Source organism: Nyctibius grandis, chromosome 4, assembly GCF_013368605.1.
Source record: "Nyctibius grandis isolate bNycGra1 chromosome 4, bNycGra1.pri, whole genome shotgun sequence".
Taxonomy (NCBI): Eukaryota; Metazoa; Chordata; class Aves; order Nyctibiiformes; family Nyctibiidae; genus Nyctibius; species Nyctibius grandis.
In genome coordinates this window covers 41,967,972-41,983,455 of record NC_090661.1, presented here as the reverse complement: position 1 = coordinate 41,983,455, position 15,484 = coordinate 41,967,972, and positions in this window count along the sequence as shown.

Below are 15,484 nucleotides of genomic sequence, written 5' to 3'. Positions count from 1 at the left end.
ACTTCTTTCACATGGGTTAATGCATTTTATCGCAGTGAAATGTCCTGGGAATGTCTTCCTCTGGAGGCTGAGGGAAAGGCAGGAGGAACAGGCAGAGGTATCCCACTTATTCAGGGAAATATGGGAAATGCCTGAGCCAAGGGATGCTGGCTGTCCTTCCCATACAATCCCACAGAAACCTCTCTGTTCTTTGTGTGAAGAAAGGCTTTGTGCAAAGATCAAAAAACAGAGAAGAAGGTACTAATTGAACTTTCAGCCCTACATACCACTTGGTGAGTGCCTTGCGCCTTGCGGTTCACTCAGTGGGAAAATAGAGTCATCCATCCTCCCTGCAGTCCTCTCCCTCCCCTTGACATTTTCCTTTTCTGTGATTCTCTTCATCTTCTGGGGTTTTGTGTTTCTGTCTTGCCCCTCTGTTCCTTCCAGACCTGCAATGCTTTTCTATATACTTTCTTCCCAAAGGCTACTTAATTCATCTTCCAAACTGTTTTACAATGACTTTTGCACATCGCCTTCAGTTTTATGTTTAAGAGGTACTGAGCTGTGCTTGAGTTTTTCAGTTTGAAACTGTGCTGTCTTGGGAAAGTCGTTAAGGTGTTGCCACGAATGCCAGTATGACACAGGCAAGCTGGTGCCACGCTGGCAGAGCACACGTGGGTGCCTGGCTCTGGGCAGCTGCCTGTAGCAAGGCTGTTTGGTGCCTTTGTAGAGACAGGCGATTTGAAGGGACCGTGGAGGGACATGGCAAATATTACAGTGCCTGTGTGCACAGCCCTTGTTCTGACGCCCTTGTCGTCTTACATGTTTCACTGACATGAAAATAAAAATGAAGCCTGGGGACAAAATAATAAAGATAATAGCAAACAGATTAAATTTCCTTCACATATGAATTATAAAAACACATATAAAACTGTAATGATTATTTCAGAAGTGGTTAATGACTCTGGATTCATTCTTGGATGCTTAGCTTGGGATGTCACAAAGACCAGCGGTTAGCCCAGCAGTGTATTTTTATTAGCATTTTGAAAATGTTTTTCTGTGTGCAAGCATTGAGGACTCTTAAATAATTAATAAAGACAAGGATGGGGCCTCACTTCCATCCGCTGCCCATTCACTCTTCTGTGTCACTTTGGGCAACGATGACATTGTGCACAGGAGCAAGATGCTGGTCAGAACATCTTTTTTTTTCCTTTGTCAAGGGCATGCATTTCTTAGAGAAATATGTAGCTTTGGGTAAGCAAGGTGCATTTTTCTGCTTCATATAAACAGTATGTTAATCCTGCACGGGGAAGTGCCCGATCAGAGCCTGCCTGTTGTCACACGGCTGTTGTTGAACGTGTGGCTTCTGTTATTCCTGGCTCTGCAGTTGGTGAACATGCTGTTCCTTCCACTTCCTTCGGTAATGGTCATCTGCACATTTTGAGGGTAATCCAGGGCACCACACACACACGCTGTAGCCATTCTTAAAAACACAAATTCTTTGTCTTTCCTTCATGTGCACTTACATTTGCACACAATATTTGCAAGACTTCATAAATGGAAAAGACATTTTCTGATTAAGTTTATAAAGTGAAAGTACAGTGAATTCAGTTTATCCACTTTAACCCCTTATATTTGGAGCGGAATGGGACAAACAATATCCCTGGGTTAGAATATGAATTGGTACCTTTTCTCTTGATTGCTGTGATACATGAAGAAAAAAGAAATGAACGAGAAATATTTGTAAAGGTGCATGACATGCAAAGAGCCTCTGTAACACACATTTATTGCTATTCCAGAAAAGTACATGTTACCCTAACTAGCCAGTGCCTGGCCATTTTGACAAGCAGAAGAGTGTCACTGATGGATTGCCCAAAATCAGAATCATGCAAAACCATTTGTTACTCTTTCGTATTTCACTGGGATTTTGAATATCATAAACTAATGAAAGTCTAACCTAGCTATAGTTTATTCATTGAAAGAAAAAAAACATGTTTTTTTGCGGAATATTATTTAATCATCTATACAACTCGTTGAAGAGAGCCACTTATCAATTTCTAGACAGAACAGTCGTTAAAACACCTCTTATTAGAAACTTTTGTTTAGAATATTTTTAGCAGAATTTTAATAACAGCTAAGTAAACAGATTTATGATATCTATTTATGTACCATTATATCTCTCTTTAATACTGAGATTCTGATAACACTCATAGGTTTCAGAAAGAACTGGGTTCCTGTTATGTTCAGTGCCATATGGACTTGCAGAAGAATAGTAGTTGATCCAGGGAAGCTTATAGTCTCTAGAGATTAAATGTCTCATTTTTAAATCAAGGGCACTATTGTCTATCACTTATAGTGATGAAATTTCAGTTCAAATTTCACTTCAGCATTTATCATAAACATTTGTGTGGTTTTTAAATATTTTATACATATATATGTTTATATTTTGCTGATTTTAAAAAATTCTAACCATTTATGTTGTTGTATCACTAGTTTTTACACTTGGAATTTGATTTATACTCCAAAATTCAGCTGCTTTGGCATCTCAGCTAGAAGTCATACCAGTGGGTGGTAGACTTGGCTTCTGCCTCTTATGTAGTTGAATTATTACCCCTCTCCAGCAAAAGGTGGAGCTGTGAGTATTTTTCTCCCTATTAGTCCTTCAGCATTCTTTTTTCCCCCTTCAGCAGTTATTTGAATGCATTTTTCTTACCATGGGTAATATCTACCACAACACTAATTTACCGTAAATCCAAGCTATGCACTGATAAAAACACAACATCTAGGGTATGGAAAGGCTGGGCAAGGTGCAGAGCTGAAAGTAAATGGCTTACATTTTCCCTTCGCTGAAGGCAGTGGTGAGTGCCAGCCTTTATTCCTTCTGCAGAGGAAAGGAGCTGTGGACAGTTTGGGGCATCAGGGGATGATGCCTGAGGATGCCTGTGTTTGTCTGCTGTCTGGGTTTGTATAGGTGTGAAGGGGTGCTTGGTGAGACTGCTTAACTCTTCCAGAATCAGCCAAACTTACTCCACCACTTACTGAAAGAGGAGGGTAGTGTAGTGTCAGGGGATGAGGAAAAGGCAGAGGTGCTCAATGCCTTCTTTGCCTCGATCTTTAATGTCAAGACCGGTTGTCCTCAGGAGACTCGGCCCCCAGAGCCTGAAGTTAGGGACGGGGGGCTGTGTGAAACCCCCGTAATCCAGGAGGAGATGGTTAGTGACCTGCTGTGCCAGTTGGACACCCACAAGGCTATGGGCCCGGATGGGATTCACCCTAGAGTAATGAAGGAACTGGCAAATGAACTTGCCAAACCACTCTCTATTATCTACCGGCAGTCCTGGTTAACTGGAGAAGTTCCAGCTGACTGGAAATTAGCAAATGTAACCCCCATCTACTAGAAGGGTCGGAAGGATGATCCAGGGAACTATAGGCCTGTCAGCCTGACCTCGGTGCCAGGCAAGGTGATGGAACAGATCATCCTGAGTGCCATTACACAGCACACGCAGGACAATGGGGGCATCGGGGCCAGCCAACATGGATTCATGAAAGGCAGGTCCTGCTTGACCAACCTGATCTCCTTCTATGACAAAGTGACCTGCTTAGTAGATGAGGGTAGGGCTGTGGATGTAGTCTATCTAGACTTCAGTAAGGCATTTGACACTGTCTCCCACAGCATCCTCCTAGACAAACTGGCTGCCTGGGGCTTGGATGGATGGACTCTTAAATAGGTTAAAAACTGGCTGGATGGCCAAGCCCAGAGAGTGGTGGTGAATGGGGCAAAGTCCAACTGGTGGCCGGTCACTAGCGGTGTCCCCCAGGGCTTAGTTCTGAGGCCGGTGCTGTTCAATATCTTTATAGATGATCTAGACGTAGGGATTGAGTGCACCCTCAGCAAATTTGCAGATGACACCAAGCTGGGTGGGAGTGTTGATCTGCTGGAGGGGAGGAAGGCCCTACAGAGGGATCTGGACAGGTTAGATAGATGGGCCAAGACCAACGGCATGAGGTTCAACAAGAACAAGTGCCGGGTCTTACACTTCGGCCACAACAACCCCATGCAGCTCTACAGGCTGGGGAAGAGTGGTTAGAAAGCGGCCTGGCGGAAAGAGACCTGGGGGTGCTGATCGACAGCCAGCTAAACATGAGCCAGCAGTGTGCCCAGGTGGCCAAGAAGGCCAATGGCATCCTGGCCTCTCTTAGGAATAGTGTAGCCAGCCGGTCTAGGGAAGTGATCGTCCCTCTCTACTCGGCACTGGTGAGGCTGCATCTTGAGTACTGTGTCCAGTTCTGGGCCCCGCACTTCAAGAAAGATGTTGAGGTGTTGGAGTGAGTCCAGAGGAGGGCGACCAAGCTGGTGAAGGGTCTGGAGGGTATGACCTACGAGGAACGGCTGAGGGAGCTGGGGCTGTTTAGCCTGGAGAAGAGGAGGCTCCGAGGTGACCTTATTGCAGTCTACAACTACCTGAAGGGAGGTTGTAGTGAAGTGGGAGTCGGCCTCTTCTCCCAGGCAACTAGCGATAGGACAAGAGGACATAGCCTCAAGTTTCGCCAGGGGAGGTTCAGGTTGGACATTAGGAAGAATTTCTTCTCAGAAAGGGTCATTAGACATTGGAACGGGCTGCCCAGGGAGGTGGTGGAGTCACCATCTCTGGATGTGTTTAAGAAAAGACTGGACATGGCACTTAGTGCCATGGCCTAGTTGACATGGTGGTGTCAGGGCAATGGCTGGACTTGATGATCCCAGAGGTCTCTTCCAACCTGATTGATTCTGTGATTCTGTGAAAAGCAAGACTTTACCATGTGCATATCCTTTGCAACAAAATGCATCGTTTGAAGCTAGAATGATTCAGAAACCCATCCTTAGCGGGCTTCATTGCTCAGCTCTGCTTGGGCAAGTGACTGGAGGGCAGCCAGGGATAAGAGGGCAAATGCAAAGATGCCACCTACAAAGGTGGTTGCTTTGAAGTGTAATGGTCTTAGTCTGGATAGCTGTGTACAGCCACAGATGGCTTCTGTTGGTGCAATACGTGCTTACCTTTGGCGGTGAAACATTGCTTTTCAGAGGAATGTTTAACACAAAGGGTACATGTTTTTAAGGTCCTCTAAGGATGTGCTGCAGGCTTTTTGTATGTTATGCTCTATGACTAGTCTTTCTTGTGGCATATTAACAGCATGTTGGTTTTGCCTTTTGTGAGGCTGCTCTTTGTCTGAGCCATTTCAGTGTATGTGCTGGTATAAGGAGAGACAAGCCTGGTTTCTTTTGAAAGAACACAAGTTCGAGAGGAGAAAGCAAACAGTATATTGGCCTCTCACTCTTACCAGTGCCAGTCAATTCAGAGAGACAATTTATTATAAGAAAAGTATTCAGCACAGTGTTGGAGTGAATAGCTAATTTCTTTAAAACTTGTTCGAGTGAATGGTAGTTTTGAGCCACCAGAGATTTCTGGATTAGTTCCTTCAGTTTTTATTGATTTTACTTCCTTCTTTTAACACTGTATTCTGTCTTGGTAAATGGATCTTAAAAACTTATTCAGGTCATGAAATCAAAAGAGAGGAAATATTTTTCCCTCCACAACAGCAGAGACTAAAAGATAGAAAAAACAATGCTGCTTTTATTTTAAAAATTCATGCTGAATGATGAATACAGATTTTCACTTTGGTGCAAACTTTTTTTCCTGTCAGCTATTGATAGTTAGAAAGAGATATAAAATATCATGAAATAAGAAGCAGAACAGAAATTAGTGGCTGTGCATTTTTTTTCCCATGGAGAGAATTTTTGAAAACAGGTGTTGCAGTAACACTTTGCAATAGAAATTTAAGATACTTTATTCACATGTAGATGGCATATTTTTGTAGGACTAGGATCTCTCTGAACTGCTAACTTCAGAACAGTTTGGAAAGGTATTAAGAGTAACAAGAGTGATGACAGAATTGTTGGAACTGTTTAGGATGACAGTGTTTACCCTGATGTCTCTGAGACTCACACCCTATAAAGGATTTAAAGGCCTTAAACTCATATCCTTTGTTCTCAGATTTTTGTTTTAATTCCTTTTGGTTTTACTAACATTTATTTCCCTTCTTTTGACACTGTTGTCTATGTTGGCTCTTAAAATCTTACTCAGATCGTGATATCAAAAGAGAGGAAGTATTTTCTTGTATCTTCCAGCTTGGCAGGAGGACCGGTTAATTCTTAAAATGTGAGTATGGCATGGGATTTGAAGTATGTAATTTCTTTCTGTAGCAACAATTATGACACAAATTGATTAGTTAGAAGAGTAAATAATAGATTTTTGATTCATATCTGAACTAAAATTTGAAGCATTTTATTTCAATTTGATCCCAAATTAATTTGTTTTGTTCTTTTTTTCCCCATCAAAGATTTAATTGAAAAATAAATGGTATTTTAATTGAAAACGTGTCCAGATTTATTTTTAAAGCATCAATAAAATCCCCTGCTTTTCTGAAATGAAACATCTGATTTTGACATATTCTAATATTGCTATTAGTTAAAGATAGAAAACCTGAATGTTTTCACCAGAATTAATCTTAATTTGTAGAACATCTACCTGCAGTTCTGTTTTCTGAACAATTCACTATTCATAAAAAATAAAGTTCCTCAGCTGTTTTTGAAGTTTTATGCATTTGCTTGCATCTATGAAATAAGTTCAGTAAGAAATGTTTACAAATATAATTTGATATAGTAGGAGATTCCAATGCACAAAGTAAAAGATGCAGGCTGAATTTTTAAACTCAGTGTGTGTGAAGCAGTCAGTATCTGCCAAGACAGAAAAATTAAATCATTAAGGAAAATCTTGTTTTTCAAAACTGTAGAGAAGTAATTAACAGGAGCATAAAAATTATCAGATGCTTTATTTATGTCTTAAGGGTCTCATAGCCATGAAGGTAAAGGAAGAAAAAATATGTGATAGGAAAACATGTATGAAATATGAAAGACATAAGAATTAATCAATAAATAGAGAGGACCAGCCACTGACGAAGACTTAAGGCTCCCTGGTGGGTCCCCCCTCACTTTTCCTTTCCCAGCAAGCTCAGACCCATGCCAGGGGTGGGCATTTGCTGGGGTAGCTGTGCATCCCGCAGCTCGGGCTGCTGGGAGGGTTGGGACTTTTGGGAGTGTGCTTGGTCTGTCAGGTTGGCTATCACTACACCTACATTGGAGAAACCACTTTGCTTCTCCACTGGAAAGTGGGCCTGGAAAGAACAATTTTGGGTTGGCCATGTTTGAAAAGGTGAATAGAGAGCATCATCTTCTAGGCAGGTATTAGGATAACAGTTCCCTCATACCCTGGTTACTTAATGAGGCCAGATCTGAAGACAAGGGGACCTTTGAGTAAGGCTGGATTCTTACTTAACAGGCAAATCAACAATCAGTACAAATAGGCTAATCTGTAGTTAACACTTGTGGGATTCAAGTGTCCACAAAGCCAAGTACTTTTTGTTTTTCAGCTGCCAGTGGCAGGCGTGGCAGTCTCACATTTTTTTCCATGGATTTGGCTCTCCAAGGTATTTGCTTTTATTAGCAGCAGTTGATCTCCCCATAATGAGGTGACCACATTACGGCTTTGTCAAATTTCTTCCCAAGAATGGTACTTCATGTTCAGATTTTCTGTTTATGTCACACAGTATTACACAAAGAGCTGATACATGCCTCAGAAGTTGATTTATTGCAATTGTTTCTTGCTGAGAAAGAATATTTATTTTTTTTTTTGAATATTCATCTTTTAAAATTTTACAGGGGAGGATGACTTTCTCGTGACTTTTTTTTTTTTATTTTGTACTGTAGCCATTTAATTAATTTGTTAAATTAAAATTAAGAATGTCTTCCAGGAAATGATGCTAAAGGAATGATTAAATGTACTTTTTTAATGTTGCTGATCCAAATGCCGACAATTTCTTAAAAGAACATTAGTAGGAGGTCCATTCTTCAGTTTTATAAACATTTTTTCGCCTCACTAAGGCCCACAAGACCTGGGATAAGGCCAACGTAGACCAATAACAAGTTGGCTGATACATGTACAGAGCTTAAGGCCAATATAAGTGCATCTATGAAATGTATGTGTATGAAAAATCTAGGGAAAACAGTATGAAGAAGACCACCAACAAACAGATGACACTTGAACATTTCTTTCATGTGCCTGAAAGAGAATCATTGCGGAGATGTTTCGACAGTTTTATTTATAAACTGCAATTTACCATATAGCAGGAGAGAAACTGGTGTTTTATAGACATGTCCAATCTGAGAGATGTAAAAAATAAACTAGAGAGAAACTTATTAATTTTTTAAAGAGGTTTTCATAAGTGAAGCAGTTGTTGGAACACAATAAATAAATATCTAAATTTACGATGTTACTTTGTAGTATGTCTCTGAAGAAATGTTTAATCATTTAGCAAATGCTGTAAACATTTACTAAGTTAACTATGATTAAATATGTGTAAGCTACCTCTACGAATGCTGTACTTCATCAGAAGATTTTAATAATGCATTAGCTACTTGAAAGATATCCCAAATATAAGAAAAAAAACAATTCCATCTGGTAGGTAGAAAATGGAAATGTTGTCAGGAAAAGACCCAGGGGCTGTAACCCATAGTCATGTTCACGTGAGTTGTTCTGAAGTCTGTGACTGTAAGCACTGTTCTGCCTTAGCAAGGGTTGCAGATTTGCACTGTTTATTAGGATTAATTCTGTGCTCCAGCTTTCAAAGGGAAATGTCACACTAATGCCAGCATTTATTGGTATCCAGCAAAAGTTAGAGACAATGAGTCCTTGCTCTTTCAAAATCAAACACTCTGTGAAGCAATTCTTTCCCCAGAAAGGGATTTGATCTCTTTGTCGCATCTGGCATATGCAAAGCCACATCTAACCAGTTTTTTCCTTGCTTCCAGGAGAAAAAAGCCCAAATGCAAAAACCCCAAACAAACAACCTCCCTTCCCAATCCCAGCTACAAAAAAATATATTGTGCTGCAGCTGTCCCTCCCTTGCCAAGTTTTCCTGTCTGTCCTTTGTTGTTGGAGATAATTCTTTCTTTTCATTTTGAATAATTATTAGATACGTATTTTAAGTATTTTTTTCATAATGACCAACTATTAGTTTATTTGAAATTCTCTATTCAAGTTTAATGACATTTCAGTTTTTCATTTGTAACTTTGCAATTCAACTGTCAGTAAAAATTCAAAATTCAAACTGAGTAATTTCATGGGGACATATGTAGTACTGAGTTAGCTAAGTTAATTTTCTCGTTAGGAAACATAGTGATAAGACATCATTTTGCAGATTTTTTAAAGAAAATAGAATATATATATATATAGAGTGTATTTGGTAGTATGTTTTGCCACATACTTCAAATACAAGATGAGCCCCTAATGATGTCAGGCCATGTTAGATGTGATGCACATGCATGCTGTTCACTGGTAGAAACTGTAATGATTAAAATGGGAATGTTGGCTATTATTCTCGGGGGAATATTCATTACCACCTTATTTTGGACTGCAAGCTTATCTGATAATTTAGAAGTTAATCACCATTGGCTTTCTCTGCAGGTAATACAGAAGGCAAAGGAGTAATCTCATTCAGATGTGCTTCACTGAGAACAGAGGGAACCAAGGGAGCCTAGTTTTCTCTTAACTCGGGAAGTGTGGCTGATATCTGACAGAGGGAAGAGGATGATTTAGGAGATGACAGTCCTCTCTTCCGTAAGTAAACGCCTTTACTGGTCTTGTGCCTGTAACCCCACTTGCTGTTTCCTGCCATGCCGGGGTGACCCAGGGATTCTGGCCAGTCATGAATATCCTCTCTCCACAACCTGTAGGAAGCAAAAGCATGGATTTCCATCGTGTGTAAAGCTGAGTTCCATACACCACCGTGGATGTGAGTTATGGAAAAGGCAGTTGAATGCGTGAGATGATTTTGCACTGAAAGCTGAATTCTAGGTGGTGATATAGCATCAGACAGATGACAGGTTTCATGTGCTAGGGATAGATCGTATGATAGTGGGTAAAGGAGCAGTCAGGAAAATCAGAGATGAATCTACAGGTGTTGTACATGTAACAGCAGATGGGAGGAAGTAGTCTGTACATGTCAGCATATGTACATGCATTGGCTTTTTCATGGGGGTGTTTAAAAAATTGATATATGTACTTATATAAATATATATATATCTACACACCATATATAGACATGTATTTATAGAGTTTGGAACCTCCAAGGGTAAATATGATGGGTTAGCAGAAGGGTTTCAGCATGTGAAGGATAACAGAGCAAATAGCATGCAGTGAATATGTTACCACTGAAAATTTTAGGGGCAACTTCAAAAGTATTAGCATTGTAGATGAGGCCTTTTGCTGCAAACTTCTGCTGGAACAGCAACTGGTTGCAGATGTATTTTTTTATCTCTGATATTGCCGTGGCAACAAGATGTCACCTGGAGTTTGGAAAGAGATGCAGCAAACTGTTGGCAAGGATGGTGAGACCAAGCGAGAAAAGCATGGGAAAAGGAAGAGGCAGAGAATAAGGTGTTGAAAAAAGATGAGAAGTGGGACACAGAAGGAGAGAAAATGCAGGGAAAAGAGAACTGGCTGGATAGGCTGTATTGTTGTTTCTTTTGCCTGCTTATCATTTGAAGCATTGATCTTATTCTACTCTCCTCAAATGCTTTGAGGCCTTTGTCCAACCAAGAGTTACAAGAAGGAGTAGGCAGTCATGGTGAATATTTATTGACTTAACTGGAGTATAATATTGTTAACAAGGCAAAAGGCTTTTAGCTACATGGCAAAGAATCAGGATTAAATAAAAGACCAAATCCTCTCTGGCTGCAGTATCAATCCCAGATCAGTCTCAGAGAGTGAGAGTTGTGAAAGCATTAAAAATAATCTAAGAAAAAAGATTAAAATAGCTAACATTGACATCCTGTTTAGGTACAGAAGCACCAATTGAACTGCTTCTTCTTACAGCTTGTGTTTTGCAGCCAGTCCTTCAAACAGGCAGCCAGGGGCCAAATGACTATTGAAAAATGCATGGAAGAGCTGAAAGACAAGCTAGTCCGAGGATGTGGGCTTTTCCCTCGCTGCTGCTCTCTGAGTTAGTAAACTTCCTCTTTATTCAAAAAATTCCTCACAGCAGCTAGTTCCCAGAAGCCTGGAGAAGAGTGTTGCGTCTGAGAAAGAAGGATAAGACTCATCTATCAACAAATAAAGGAGAGGGCTTCTTAGGAAAAAGTTTTATCTCCCTCCTTCCAGTGTTTATTTAGTGTTTATTGGGCAAGTGCATAGACCCCTCTTTGATCTCTGAGGATGGGAATGCACTGACAAGTCTCAAGGACAGCACTACTCTCCCATTTTTCAGAGCGGTGCCCCTCTTCATTCCTGATGGAAAGTGGCTTCTTTCTTTGGTGTGCACGTATTTTTACTTTTATCTGAAAGGTACTGCTATTTCCTCTTTGTAATTGAGGTGCTATCGCTGAGTGACACCGTCATTAGGAAAGGGGTCTAGGAGGTGCTGTGTTACTAGTGCTGGAAGCAAGTGCTTCTGCTGTGGATAGCTGTGATCCAGTTTATTAGCAGAGATTTCTCTTGTGAATATCTCTGATACCCCATGACTTGGCTTTGATGGAGTCATTTAGAAGAGGCCTGGTTCAGTGAAGTACACTGAGAGGATAGAGAAAGTGAGGAAAAAAGTTATTTAATAGTGCAAGAAATCATCTCTGTTTGTATATTTAGCTACAGGGACACAAAAAGAAAGGAAAATAAAAATATTGTAATGTTTTTTAAGGATTTTGGAACTTCATTGTTCTCTCATGGGTGTGACAGAAAGACTTGTATTCTCTCTGACGTGTATATTGTACACATAATTGTTAAACACAGATGTACCTTCATAATACTCTGCCTTTAGGGGCAAAGCCAGATTAAAGGGTCCTCAGTGTGTGTGCCCCCCCATGCTGTTGGCAACTTTTTATCCTCTACCACTATGAACCCCCACGTGCACAATGGCTTGTGAGGCCACCCTGACATGATCTGAAGTGATCCAGTTTTAAAATAACTCTCCAAAGGGGTTATTTTCAGCAATCCAGTTTACCTTGTGCTCCCACAAGCAGTTGTTGTGGCATAGCTGGAGGCGGGAAGCTGCAGCGGAAGAGCAGGACCACGCAGCCGGAGGTGGGAAGGAGCAGCTGATGCCAACATCTTGTGGCCTAGAGCCAAGAGTCCCAAATGTAGGATGGACTCTGTTGCCATGAACACCTTTGCAGCATCAGGTTTGATCCTGTTCTTGCTGAAAACAATAGGCTTCCTTCCACTGATGTTAACCAGGGGCATGAAGGAGGTGGTCTTCTCCTCACCTCAACTCACTAAAACTGCAAAGCTTGTTTGTTGTAGGATTTTTTTTTCTCTGAGAGTACTCTGCTGTATGTCTCCTAATTAACAGTTCTACAACTATCTTACATGAACCACTCTTTTCCATATTTGTATGTTGGATTGTTTGTGTCGACTGCATATTTGCATGTAAAATTAGAAATTTGCAGTCAAAAATTAGCAACTGATAATATTCTGCCGTAAACCAACACAAAAATAACTTATGATTTGAGTGCACAACTAAAGCAGATGTCTTTAAAAATTAATAGATGTTTTTGGATGTGTTTAAGATATTTGAAATCTTAGCTGAGTGGGTTTTCTCTGTCAACAATTTTTTTCTGTTTCTGAATCACAAAATTGACTAGATAAAAAGAATTTATAAAATTATTTTTTAAATAGTGTTTAATTTACAATTTTTAAATTTTAAATTTTAAAAATAGAGCTTTGGGGCATATCACTGAGTGACTTTTAAATTAACTGAATCTGTTTTTTGAAATATTTATTTTCTTGAGCTGGGACTCATGTCTTGCATGTCACTTGTGTCACATGACAGAGTATTTTTACAATATTAAAATTGGAAATACTTAGGTGTATTCCACTTGGCTGGGAATAGAAAGCTTTTGAAGGTGTATGAGAACAGGAAACATGAATTCACCCAGTTTAAGTGGGACCCTTGCAAGGAGTGGGACCTTTGCTTGCCCTCCAACCTGACCAGCTGGACAGATTTAGAAGCCACTGTACAAATCAAAAGCTTTTGGCTCAAAGAAAAAGAAGCAAACATTTCATTATGAGTATTAAAAAATATATAGTCTTTTAATTTTTACCTGCTCAGTTATTCAGCATGAAAATGCTGCTTGTATTAATCTTGTTATATATTAAGAACTGCTGTAACTTCCAACTCTTCCCTGTCTCATACTCTTGTGGTTACAAGGTCTGGTTACACCTTCTCTTCTGGTCCTCAACTATATTCATTTTTGAGCTTCAATTCATAAAACTCTCCTGAATCATTTTGATATCATCAAACCCCTTCATCTACTCTCTGCCCTTTATCTGCTGTTGTGGAGGAGCGTGGTTGTTCACAGGCTCATCCAGCACTTGGATCCAAGGAGATGAAATTTCCTCCTTGTGGTTGCACCAGCTGTCTCCTCCATGTTGAGCTCTTTCACATTTTTTGCACAGCAGCCTCTTCTCTGTGGAGAGAGAAATTTCCCTTTCTCTCCGTAGTGGCATCAGGTTGCTCATGTCTGCTCTGTCGGATCTGCAACAGCTGTATCCTCCTGATGGTATGTATAGAGCAGTCAGAAACTCATCCTGGGGATTAAAAAACAGTAGTCTTGTGTTTGATAGGTGTCGACCTACACGGGGATGAATTTCTGACCCTCTGACCACCTGTCATTCCCATCAAGTGCCGTGGGAGTTAACAAACCTTAGAGGATTTGGCCCAGGAATATGGGAGCAATTTGTGAAATGGATTGTCAGATGTGAAGTTCCCCATGCAAACTGTTACCAGTCTGCAAAGTTTTGCACAGAAAAATTGAGATGCTGATAGAAAACTTGATCCTTATGCTGCAAAACTGACTGGGTATCAGTGTGGGTATCAAAATAATTTCTATGTTGCTCCCATTGCATTTCAGCAATGTTTAATCAGAAAATTATTTTTAAGCTATACTAAAAGTAAATTCACACAAAAAGCTTCTGGTAAAATTATTGAAGTTGCAGCTGATGTGTTTTGTGATACTTGGAAAAATGCTAACTGACATTCCAGTAAAAATGAGGTTCATTTTACTGTTTTGTCATTACTGGTACTAGGATACATACAGCTTCAACAGTGGGAGAGTTTGCTTCTTTTCTTAGTGCAGATGCCATTTCATGGAGGGAGCAGAGATACAGGAAGTTTTATGTCAGTAGACTTTTAAGTATATATTAATAGAAGGATCATGCATTTTTTAAAAGGATAATGGGCCAACAGTGGAAAGTTAAGTGTCTTACAAGTGTTGTCAAAGAAACAGGTCTATGATATTGCCATTTTGATGAGACCGTTACAGTGCCAGTAATCTCTGCAAAAATAATCTGTTGACAGGCACTCACAAAAATGAATAGAAAGAAGCCAACAATCATAGTTATAAAATACTGCTTCTAGAAACACATTTCTAAGACTGATCTGTTCATTCAAAACAGCAGCAGAGGCTATGCTCCTCCGAGACTGATTCTGATCTTGAGAATTACTTGGAAGAAACTTTGAATTTAGCTTTTATAATTAAGAACAGAAAACTTACAAAAGGAGTGCTAGTGATCGGGAACAGCTTTTGAGTTCTGAGACAATTTACTCAAATGGTAGGAGATGATACTGACTATCAGTTTAAAATATTTTGGTTTTTTATAACAAATGACCTTCCTGATTCCTGAGAGCATCTCAGAAGGAAGATATGCAGTAATATAGAGGTGGTTCAGCAGAGGTGTGGAGTTTCTTGTCACATAAGGTAAACTGACTTTAATGCAGTTCAGGTATGGTCATCATCATGATTAATTATACTCTGAATTTCAGCATCACACTTCACTTCACTTTGCTAAAAGCTGTGGCCCATTTTCCTCAGTTGCATGTGCCTCTCTTGCCCCAGTTTCTTTCCTGAAAAGAGGTGACTATATTGTGTAAAAAGAGTTGACTGTAAGTGTATCTAGATGCTTGCAGTCAAATCCAAACTACTCACTACATGCAAGGTGACTTGCAGCCTGAAGCAAGCCAGCTGGAACAGTAAGCAGTGAAAATCCATCAGGGGAAAAGGGGAACAGAATGGATCTAGTTCAAATTCAAACTTCACGAATTCAGGCAGCGTACACAGACATGGTTGTGTTCCTGTCCATAGACACAATCTGAACACCTATGCAAACATGGGTCATTAAAAATATGGGCATTGTCTATATGTCTAGAAACCTAACGCAGACCTAACAGAGACTTTTAACTTCAGAGAAGAAGGTTTAACTTTCTCAGCTTATATGAAGAATTTCATACTTTGTTCTCAAAAGTAAAATCCAGTGACACTTCTCAGGCTTCATAAACAGAGACAGATTTATATGCAAATGTGCTCTTGTAACTAATCCTAGAGCCCTGTGTCTGCCAAACTGCCAGAGCTTCACCCAAC